Below are 12,626 nucleotides of genomic sequence, written 5' to 3'. Positions count from 1 at the left end.
AGTCTGCGGGCAGGGAATTCCACTCCATAACCGTTCGCCATATAAACGTGGAAGCGTAACGCTTCGTGGGAATCTTTGGAATATCCACAACATAGGGGTGGAACCCCAGTCTAAGCCTAGTCCCCCGGTAATGGAAAGGGGAAGGCGGAATTAAATCGTGTAATTCCATCGCACACTCTCCATGATATATCCTGTAAAATACCGACATGCAGGCAACTTTACGGCGGTGTTCAAGGCTTCGCCTCCACTAATTCCGAGTCACCAATAATCCTCTTGGCACAATTGTCAATTGAATCCAAAGTGGCCAGTTGATATGTAGCAGAGCCATCTCAAAGGTGGCAGCAGTACTCCATACACGACCGGACTTGTGCTTGGTACAGCTGAAGCAACTGTCCCGGTGTAAAGTAACGCCTCACCCTGGAAAGGATGCCAAGCTATCTTGTTGCATTTTTGGCCATGGATTCAATGTATCTGCCGATGTTCAAATTGGACGACAGGTCCATTCCAAGTAGCTGGAGGCAGTCGGCTATCGGTATGGATATATCACGAAAAGTCGGAGTCAGCTCGAAGGGACTCCGTTTTGTGGAGAATACACACGCCTGAGTTTTGGTAGCGTTAAATTTGATAAGATTGGCTTCGCCCCAATCGGATACAGCCTGGAGTGTCAAATCCAAACGGCTAACCATGGACTCTCGACAAGACTGGATTTGCTCTCCACTGATCCTTGTATTGGTCAAGCACCTATCTACAACTGTGCTGTCATCAGCATACGCAAAGGTATTTATTAACATTTTATTGATATGCAGCACAGCAGAAAGAGAGTTCCAGACAGTACGGAACCCTGAGGAACTCGACATCCGTCGCCATATGTTCGGAAGTGTAGCCTTCTAAGACCACTCGAATCGAACGTTCACTCGAGAAATCCGAGATCCAATTGCAAAGGTCAGTGGGAAGCCCATAAGAGGGAAGCTTACTTAAAAGGCTTGCGTGCCAGACCCTGTCAAATGCTTTAGAAATGTCCAAAGACACTGCAAGTGCTTCGCCTTGCTTTTCTATAGCCTCGCTCCAGATGTGACAAGCGTACACAAGAAGACTCCCAGTAGATCGCCCTCGTCGGAATCCGTACTGGCGATCACTGAGGAGGTCGTTGTCTTCAAGGTACGACAGGAGACGGTTGTTAAGTACGCGTTCCATAGTCTTGCAGAGTCTGGAAGTGACTGAGATAGGTCTATAGTTGACAGTGTCAGCTCTGCTTCCCTTTTTCGGCATAGGTTGCACGTTTGCAAGGTTCCACGACCTGGGAACTACACCAGTCTCAAGTGAAAGGCGGTACAGGCGTGTGAGAACAGGAGACAACTTAGGCGCACAGTTACGCAGGACTATCGCTGGAATTCCATCTGGCCCGCTAGCTTTATTCACGTCCAGATTTCGCAGAGTTCTAAGTACCTCTTTTTGACGTATGCGAACTGGCGCCATAGTGCAGTCGGCCTGAGGTAAAGTAGGTAGTAGGTTTCCTGCGGCATCCAGACGCGAACTCTCAGCAAAGAGTGAGGCAAAAAATTTCGCCTTCTTTTCCGCAGTATGAGCCAGCGAGCCATCCGGCCTCAGCAGAGGTGGCAGGATGGGCGACAAAAGTTAGATTCGACCGCTTTGGCCAGAGACCAAAAGGATTTGCTGCCTGCTGGATAATAGGCGAGCCTGTGGTGAAATGCGGCGCACGTGGTCGAACTTGGCCCTGCGATACACTCTTTTGCACTTCTTGGCGGCCTTATTAAAAGCTTTCTTCAAATTTTGAGTACTCGGAGCTTTGCGTAGTCGAGCATCTGCCCAAGCTTGGCTTTGGTGCTTCAGCACAACTACAATCAGCGTTAAACCATGGACGAGCTTGGGGTCCATTTGGTACATCAGAGTATGGTATGTAATACCCAATCGCAAAACCACGACTACAGCATCAGCACAGCTCGACGAGTCTCCTGAAGTAAAGCACGCCTGGCAGGGGTATGACGCAAAGAAATGGCGCATTTCGTCCCAATCTGCTAACTTGTATCGCCACACCCGTCTCATACCATTAGGGCCCTGATCGGGTGGGGAGTAAACGGATACAGTTTTCACCAGACAATGGTCGGAAGTACCCAGTGGGGCCTCCACAACCACAGAATAGCGGTCTGGGTCAGTTGTTAACAGAAGGTCCAAGCAATTAGCCGTATGAGACTCAACATCTAGGACCCTGGTGGCGCCACTGACGAGCTGAGAAAGGCTTAGCGTTAACGCGTCTCTCTCCCAGCGTGATCGGTCATCTGATATGGGAACAACCATTCTTGATAGTGAGCATTAAATCCCCCAAAACTCATTCTGCTACTACTACAACTACTCATAGTTGCGCCGCTGGGTACCTGAGTTGAGCCTCATCAGACGTCTCGCTCAGACATTGGAACAGCTTGGTCGTCTCCTGATCTCCATTTTGCGAGCGGTAGATACTGTATGTATACGGTGTACTGCTGTACACTATTTGTGTAACTCCTGTGTCAACCAGAAGCCATAAAACAGAAAAACTCGGTGCCTCAAGGTTCTTGTGACGCTTGACACAGATGTCATCGCGAACGTACACACAGACTTTGGCACGAGGTACGAACATGTGCTCCAGAGTATACCCGGAGTAGCTGAGGTACGCTGCGTCAGTCGGACATCTGATTTGCGTCTCTGAGGAACAGCAGCTGCGGTTTGTCGGTTTCAAGGTGGTAGTGGACCGAATCGAGATTTGAATGCAGACCTCGGATGTTAGTGAGGTGCACTTTTAGTGGGAGGACGTGCAACCGCTGTGTAAAGTTTTTTCCTTTCTTATGACTTGTCATGTTGTTTTAAGAAGTGAATAGGCAGGATGAAGGCCGTTGAAACAGGCACTGCGTCGTGTTCAACCAAGCAGCATGCTCACACTGCCACACGAGGGTACAATCGGCTTGGAGACCGCGGGGACGCCCGAACCCCCCCGGAGATGGCCACCTGGTCCTCCCTTCCGGTCGCCAACCGGCAAGGTGGAGCATTCCGGGGATTCATTTTTCGTTGGGAGGCGGGGCAGCCTTTCACGGGTGGCTTTCCCGCTACCAACTTCCCACGGTCGGCCAGCGGTGTACCGTACTTCGGATCCCGCTAGCCTCCAGAACCGAGTGTTCAGTGTGGCAGTACAAGCAGCTACACCTGGTCGTCAGAAGCAATGCAACTGTCCAGACCCGACCTCGTAATGACTACTCCCGAACACGAGTCGGCACACGGTAAGAACCATTTGGCGACTCGACTGCGTCGAGAGGGTGGTGACTAGTCACGGCCAAAGCCTACCACCAGTAGTTGTAGCTCTTTAGTACCACCCAGAGGTCACTTGTAGTGTCTTGAGGGTAAACCTACGGAAGCGAGCAACGTCAACCCCCCAAATAACTACAAAAGTAACTTTTGTAACGATAATGAAAAAATAGAGTGGTTTGCATTAATATTAGACATAACTGCTTGATGACTTTACCACCTCAGTCAACTGTGACCATAGGACATGTAAAGGGCTAAAGGGCCCGAAACATAGGTTTCTTTGAAAAAACAAATATACGCGATTTAAATCCGAGAAAATAGTTTCATTTCCTACACTATGATATATATTTTTTGCCGAAACAAGAAAAATAGAAACAAAATACAATAAAATAGAATTGTTTTATTGGTTTTCACGGCTCTGGGTACTTTTTCATTTTGAGCCAATCGTCAAAAGAATCGCTTTTGAAAATATAACACTTCTATTATGTTACCAAAGTGTTACCGCCTTAAAATCCGATATGGGCACGTGGTAATCTAGGGTATTTACAATTTCCCGACATGAGTTCGTTGGCAAAACACGATGTGGGCACGTAGCAATCTGGGGTATTTACGATTTCCCGATATAATTCCCACACACATTGAATAGAATAGAATTCATTTATTATCTGAATGTGGTGAACATTAAGATCTTATGAACATAATTACTGTAGGGTAAACTCGCCTAATTACGTGGTAAATCTAATTCGGTGACAAAATGTTTGGAAGCTTAATATACATAGGATCGTATTCCAGAAGTCAGGACTTGAGTATGATTTCAGGCACTGGAAATACGACCCTATTGGCAAGGACTTGAATATGATTTCCAGTGCTTGAAATCATACTCAAGTCCTGACTTGAGCATTGAGTAGTTCTAGAATACGGCCCTTAGATTTAAATGACACGACTTTACACTTTTAAAAGGAACGCTAAGGTAGAAGGATAAGTTTCCTTTGCCTTTGTAAAAAGTCTGGTTCAAACTGAGCGAGCGGAATGGTCAATAGACGAATTTGTCCAATTTTGGACCTCTCGTTATTTATTTGTTTTAAATAGAAAAAGTGTATGTATTGAGTTAAAACTGTGTGAAACTCAAACTTTTGATTAGACATAGACAGATTGTTAGAGGTCCAATTATTGAACTACCACGACCAACACAGCGATTAAGTTCATTAGGAAATGGGGTGTATTAGGGTTTCCTTTATTTTTTTTCCATCCTCTAAGTTTAGGGTGCACGGAGTATCACAGTCTATGGTTTGTCAGTGAACAACATAGTAAAGGAATCCCAAATGCGCAGGAACTTTGAGGCTTTTCCTTTATTTTTTCCATCCTCTAAGGTTTTTTCTGAACTTTTTAATAAAACACTTTTTCCCATCCTCTAAAGATTGAAATGCATCACTTGCTAAGCTTGCTTCACTCAAAATTTTCCAGTCAATACCTTAGAGGATGGAAAAATAGTCTAAGGTCAATACTCAAAATGTCGCGTCTGACAGGATTTTTTTTGGCCTTTCGCGGTCAGCGTTGAAACCAATGACGAGATATAACTTCATTTAAACACAGGGCAACCTTTTCGTATGTTAAGGAATTTTTAAAACGGGTTTTGGAAAAATACGCAACGGGAGAGGAATTTTATGTTAGGAAATTTGTACAACAGACAATAAATAATAATAATAATAATATTATATTAATGATATAGGAACTGTCTAAATTTTTATATTGTTTTCTACAATAAAGTTACATAAATACTTATAAATATATTAATCATTACAGGATAACAGTACCGAAATGGATGTAGGAAGAGGTATACCTGATTGGATAAGGTTTTGGAAGAGTAAGGAATAATGATATTTAGGGCAGTTTGAAAATTATGTGGTCCTAATCTCCAACTTGGCCACATTCGCATAAATCACTATTAACGATGTTCAATTTCGCAGGGTGTGCAGGATTACAAACATGACCCAACCGCATACGAATCAAAACAGATGTTGTCAATCTATTAAATTTAAGTGACGAAAACCATGGTTTTACATGAATAGAAGGTTGAATGTAAGCATAAGATTTACCTTTTAATTTACTGCTTTCAGACCACATCGCACCCCAATCATGTCTAAGGAAATGTATAGGAAGGGTTGCCAAATCGTGATTGTAATTTTTATAGTACGCCGTGTCCCCGTCAACAGCAGCATCATTTGCGAGCTGATCAGCACGATCATTTCCATGAATTCCGGAATGACTCGGTATCCAGAAGAAAACTACAGACAAGCCTTTCGAAGAGCAAGTTAACAACAAATTTCTAATTTCGAGTATAATTGGGCAAAGCATTCGCGTTTTAAAAGGAAATCTAGACAGTGCCTAAAGAGCACTCATAGAGTCGGAAAAAATTATAGTATTTCTTAGCTTAGCTAAGAGAACGTACTCGACTGACTTGTATAAACCGAAACACTCTCCAGTAAAAACCGAAGTTTCTGGAGGCAATTTAATTTTTTGAACAATGTTATATTGTTAATGATACATACCAACGCCAACAACACCGTCGCTGTCATGCTTAGAAGCATCACTAAAAATGCAGTGCCACGATTGGAAGTCCCTGTCTCTAATGAAATTGAAAATATTAGAGTTTTCAATAGAATTCTTATTGATACCTAAAGACAAACGGATGTCCAGAGATAAAACTAAACCTTCGTATTTAGTAGAGAATAGAGGCAAACAAAGGGAGTTATGAATTGGAGTTTGCAAAGACAAACATTTACGGAAACTAATAACCAGACAAGGAAGAGACTTATGAGTCCAATAAGGAGATGTTGATGTGTCAGTTGAGAAGCGTTGAAGTCACAACAAAAGAGGATGTTTTGTAAATTGCACGCAACAGAGCAGATGTTTATCGGGTAAGTACTGACGTCTCAATTGAAGAGGAGGTTCCACACACTCCACTTGCAACGCATTAATGGAACTCGACTTTATTGCTCCCAGAATAATTCTTAAAGCTTTAGATTGCACTCTATCAAATTTTTTCATTGCCGATGAGTAACATGGGTAAGAATAAAAGATGCATAATCGAAAAGACTCCTACTAAGTGAATTATATTATAATTTTAAACAACTACGCAACGAACCAAACATTTGATAATATTCAGGTTTTTCTCACATTTAGCTACGATGTAATCTGAGTGTGGAATACCAGTAAGCTTGGAATCTAAAATAACACCCAAAAATTTAGTTTGAGATACAAAGGAAAGTGGAATATTATTATAATCCACATTAGGTATTGGTGGATTACACTTCCTAGAAAATAAGACAACAGTGCTTTGGGAATGGAAAGTTCAAGGCCATTTGTATCTAGCCAACGTTTCAAATATTGAAGAGACTGTGTCATTGAGTAAGATGCTTTTTGAACACAACCGTTAACATTGTACCGCAAAAGATCGTTAGCGTATTGAAGAATTTTAACAGAATTATTAAGTGAGGACTATTACATGAAGAGCTTCCACATGATCGATGATGATAGTTAAAATTGCCTAATGCTAAAAAAGGTTTTGGTAAAACTGAAAATAAATTGTTGACTTCATTAAATAAAGCTATTGAAGGATGTGGAATGTAAATAGATACGAAACATATACTATTTACAATTATTGCTATAGCTTCTATGCCATCACTTAAGGTGGGTAATTGTAAGAGTTGGTAAGTTAGAGAATTTTTAATGATTATGGCGACACCGCCATACTCATCAGATCTGTCGTTTCTAAGGGTGGAATAACCAGTTACTTTGAAAGGGTAGCCAGGTTTCAACCTCGTTTCTGAAAGACAAAGTATAAAGGGATGTAGTGCATTTATTAAATAAAAAATGTCAGATTTTTTACTGGAGGGACTTCTACAGTTCCACTGTATAATTACTGGGTCCATATTGAGGACGAATTAAAACAGAATTTTCAATAACATTGCCAACGTGAGACGGTTCAAATTTAGTCTGAATCATATTTCATTTCGGCAAGAAATTTACGATGGCTATAATAATGTCCGAGATAGATGTCTGTGAACTAGTATCAGAAGAGGCTTTAAATGCTGAGCCATTAGGGAAAGCTAAAGGTATGTTGTAATCCTTTGCAAATGAATCATGTGCAGCACGATCATACCCACCCGCTACTTTAGGAGGGGAGCGTGGTTGAACAAACACTGTTTTTCTATAAGATTTATTAGTTGAATGAGCCTCTGCTGAAATTGTGTAGTTATTGTTCAGCCTACTATCATTAGATTTTTGCTGAGAGGAGCGAACTGCATCAGCAAAAGATCTTGAAATTGGAGGGTGATGTTTTGATGCTTCGGAATATGATATACTACTTTGGGCCATGGACACCTTAATTTCTTTTTGACGGGCAAATTCAGGACAAGATTTGCTATTTGCAAAATGGAATCCAGAGCATAGGCAACAAGAAGCATAATCTACGTGTACTGAGCAGGTTTCAGCAGTATGGTCTTCACCACATTTTAGGCAACGGGGTTTGGATCTACACTGCATTTTGGAGTGTCCATAGCGGCAATAACGGTAACATTGTATTGTAGGATATATATACAGTTCAACAGATAAAACAGTATAGCACATATAAATGCGCTTTGGTAAAACTTGTCCATGAAAGGTAAAAATTACAGTTTCCGAGTTATTAAATATCGCAGTCCCACTTACAATAGTTTTCCGCTTGATACGTCTGACTTTAATAATTTTACCGCACCCAATAGGCACTGAAACATTTTCAAGAACTTCATCATCTGTCCAATCGGCAGGGACACCACGCACTTCTCCCATACTTTGTTCTTTCTGGACATGTACTACGTATGGGGCTAAATCAGTCACTTCATACTTCCTACCACCCTGCAACATTGAATTTGAAACAGAATCACCAACATTTGTTACAACATTGTTAGTACTATTATTAGCACCAACAATGCTAGCATTGGCCTCAGCAGCAATGGGTAATTTAAATTTCTTGGAACATTCTTCCTCAGATTCAGAACATTGACAATAGTGTAAAGAGACTGGTTTGCCATCTCTTTTCCTACGTTTTTTATTGCAATGACGGCAGATTTTTCGGGGTTTAACTCTTTTACGGTCAGGCATAGGAAGGCTGCCTTCAGTGTCCATTGATGAGTCGTCAATAACAACATTATAGGCTAAAAATAACAATAATAACGCACACACTCAACATAGCCCCGCACTAGGAAAACCCTGTGACGCGCGTGCCATAGACACACACATAGACAACCACAAATTACACCCAAACTCACGAGAGAAATAAATGTAGGCCATACAAATATTTCTCCCGGCCCGGGAATCGAACCCGAGGACCTCTGCGTAGCAGTCCGGTATGGTGATTGTTCGGCCACTGAGGCAGTTCATTGAATAAAGTGTTTGTCTATCTATCTATCTACCTATCTAACGTGATTATGTGATATAAATCAAAGATAGATTAATGGTGAGATTAACTAAATTCCTGTAACACTCTAGTTAGAGACTTCCTGGGATTGAGAAGCTATAAGGAAGTAGCAACTTTGACAGTTGGAAGTTTGATATTGAGTGCATATTAGTCCATGATGATCTATGGCAATATGTTGAGTCCGCCCGCTGCTGATGATCCAGTTGCTAAACGAGGTGACCAAAAAGCACGTACAAAAATTTGCCTACTTACTGAGATCCCTTGCAAGGTACATGTTCGCAAAGCAACAACGACGTATGAGACGTGAAAGAATCTGAATGCAGCGATATCGAGAGCTACTAAAGAGCCTATAGAATTGGTACATTCTGATATTAATGGACCAATGAGTGATAAGTCTTTCGGAGGTTTTCGTTTTTATATTACATTTATCGATGACTGTTCGCGAAAAACTTTTGTATATTTTCTCAAGGCGAAGGGTGAGGCTTTTGAAAAAATAAAGGAGTTTAAGAAATTTGCAGAGACTCAAACCGGAAAGAAGCTAAAGGTGTTGAGGACTGATAATGGAGGCGAATACGTTAATATGAAAATCGATAAGTTCTTGAGAGAACATGGTATTAAGCGTCAACTTACGATTGTATATACACCGGAGCAGCACGGTGTTGCTGATCATGCCAACCGCACCATCGCTGAAAAGGCCCGATCTATGCTGCAGGAAGCAGGACTTCCCGTTCAATTTTGGGCGTAGACGGTAAACACCGCAGTATATTTAAAGAATAGAAGTCCTACATTGGCAGTTAAAAAGATAACACTTGAGAGGTATGGACCGGTCGGAGGACAGATCTAGGTCATCTTAGAGTATTTGGATGTAAAGCATATTTTCACATTCCAGATCAAAAGAGAACCAAATGAGATTCGAAAAGTAAGGAAACTGTTTTTGTAGGCTATTGCGAAGAATCGAAAGGATATAGATTGATTGGTCCTATAACGAGATAACTTCATAGAGCACGTGATGTTATTTTTTTCGAAAACCAAATGTATCGACGTCACAAAATCACCAGAGAAAACCGTACCAGTAACCATTACTTTAGGGAATGATGATAGGCATTACGAACCGTTACAAAACAAAGAAAGTGTGAAAGCGAGATCAGAAAAATTATGAAGAATATCTTCAATCAAGTGATAGAGATCATGTTGATGAAGTTACTGAAAGAGTAGATAACGAAGAAGAACAATGGTTGTCATCTGAAGAGAGAACATATGATCCGGCCACATCTGAACTTATGGTGGTAGAGCGGAGATACCCACAGAGAGAAAGAAAACCCACTCAATTTCCTGACTTTATCGCCTACCAAGCAGTATCTGAAACAGATGATCCTACGACAGTGCAAGAGGCATTGTCACGAAGCGATGCAAAGCAATGGAGAGAGGCAATGCAGGAGGAGCTGGTTCTTTAAACAAAAATAAAACGTGGGTTTTAGTAAAGCCTGAAGAAGCAACCAACATTGTTGATTCGAAATGGATATTTCGAATCAAAAAGGAAGCGGGGAATAAAACCACAAGCCTTGTTTGGTTGCACGAGGCTTTAGCCAAAGATGAGTTAAAACCGCGTTCTTAAATGGTGATCTAAATGAGAAAGCTTACATACAGCAGCCATCGCTGTTTACAGAAAAAAGAAAGGAAGATCACGTGTGCTTGTTAAAGAAATCTCGTCAATTAAACGATTTGAAAAAGGGAAAGAGTGTACAAATCAAAACTTAGCCTACAAAGAGCTGATGGACTCACTGATGTATATAGCTGTATGTTCAAGACCAGATATAGCTCATGCAGTAAACTACATGAGTCAGTTCTGCAATTGTTATGATGAAATGCACTGGATCGCAGCGAAAAGGATCTTGAGGTACTTAAAGGGTACCAAGAGCATGGGACCTGTATACTCTAAAGACGTGTCTTGTAGAAATATTCAAGGTTTTGCAGATGCTGATTACGCTGGAAATATAATAGACAGGAGGTCATACTCCGGCAACGTGTTTAAGATGGCAAATGGAGCCATCTCTTGGCAGAGTACCAAGCAAAGATTTACAGCCTTATCGACAGCTGAAGCCGAGTACATCTACTTGTCAGAAACTTCAAAAGAAGCCATATTTCTAAAGCGACTTCTGAATGAAATCACGGGCAAGGAGTTGCCTATCACAATACATACAGATAGTCAATGTGCTATGGCAATAGCCCTAAATCCGGTGCAACATCAGCAGACAAAACATGTTGATGTTTGCTATCATTTTATTAGAGAAGCATTAGAAAGGGGTACTATAAAGCTCAACGCTGACGACATTCGTCACTGAGATTCACACTACCACGTTTGAATTCTGCAAACCAGCTATAAATAGTCGTCTTGCATGGTGCTTCATCGCCAAAAGAGTTTGAAGCCGAGCGAAGCTCCGCTGAGCTGTTCAATTACACTTAAAGTCGTAGAAAATCATACCACGAAAATTTTCACGAGTTAAATCCATAGTGATGTAGACAACCAATTTCTAAAATGACGCCACAATGTAAAAACAAGTGACCGTCATATGAAACAAAGTGTATTCTACTACCAAAGAGTTCCATTTTCAAATGTTGTAATTACTTTTTAAGTATTGTTTATGTGAGTGGCCAGTTTCGGAAACTTATAGTGCGCCCTTATATACTATATATATATGTATATATATATATATATATGTATTCGATAATATATTCGATTTCAATATAATATAATATTATATAAATATTATATATATATATATGTGTGTGTGTGTGTGTGTATATAATATATAAGAAAGACCTAAACGTTTTCAAAGCTGCTCCCTTTGATTTGTTCAAATCTATTATATCTAGTGATTGCAAGCTATGGGTTTTTAATATTTTAGCAATAAAACAGTCCATAGGACAAGCAAAGTTCAATTCATCAATATCTATATCCTTCAGTTATAATGTCCTTACAAATATTTTTGAGAATGTTTACTTTTCGACGCTGAAGCTAATCACGATCTCTCATTAAATTTTTGGCATTTTTGGCGCGCACACTGACTGTTGCCACTGACAGGTGAGGGTCTCGGTGGTACCTTATTATAAACATAATTCCTACTACATTTTCATTCAAACTGACTGCGCAAACGCATTCGTTCTAAGTTGCCCCCGTTCAAGGTTGCCTCTTTATCCCCTATGTATATAATAAGAAAATTCGATGACGTTACAATAATATGGTGGTAACTTTTATCTGATGGTGCAAGCTGTAACCAGTACAGTCCGCAGACTACCCTTTTTTTCAGTTCTTTCTTTCTTTTCCAATTCTTTCCAGTAGAATTATCGTAATTGGGCTTATTGAATTGATCTCAACGAATGTTTAGCTTACGGATGGTGCCTTTATTGATTTTTTAAGTAGCTACACTGTACATTTTTTCACACTAAGGATTTTTGAATTTATTTTTCGCGCTTATTTAATATGATATTATGGACACTTATTTTTTGCACATATTATAGTCGAGCCCGCTATTTATTTGGTCTGTGGTCGAGGCAATAGTAATTTGTGAAAAATATTGGACTACTGGAATAAAACAGGAGTTTTAATTTTAATATTTAAATATAATTTAATCTAGAACATGATATTTTTATGTAAAATGACAGACTTGTTTATTTATTTTAATATAGGTACTATAAAACACGATAGTAAAAAACATAACAAACCTCCTCTATTGTCCCGTATGCCATTGAAGATGTTCATTCATACCGTAAACAAAAACAAACCCAGAATTAGTTGCGACGACATAGAAGCTAGAAATTGCGCATAAACTGCTCGCGCTCAGGGCGCAACTGATTGAATATCAATGCGTCTCTC

The sequence above is a fragment of the Hyposmocoma kahamanoa genome, unplaced genomic scaffold, assembly GCF_003589595.1.
Source record: "Hyposmocoma kahamanoa isolate Upper Pololo Valley unplaced genomic scaffold, ASM358959v1 102, whole genome shotgun sequence".
In the NCBI taxonomy this organism is placed as follows: domain Eukaryota; kingdom Metazoa; phylum Arthropoda; class Insecta; order Lepidoptera; family Cosmopterigidae; genus Hyposmocoma; species Hyposmocoma kahamanoa.
Note: the sequence above shows the minus strand (reverse complement) of the source record.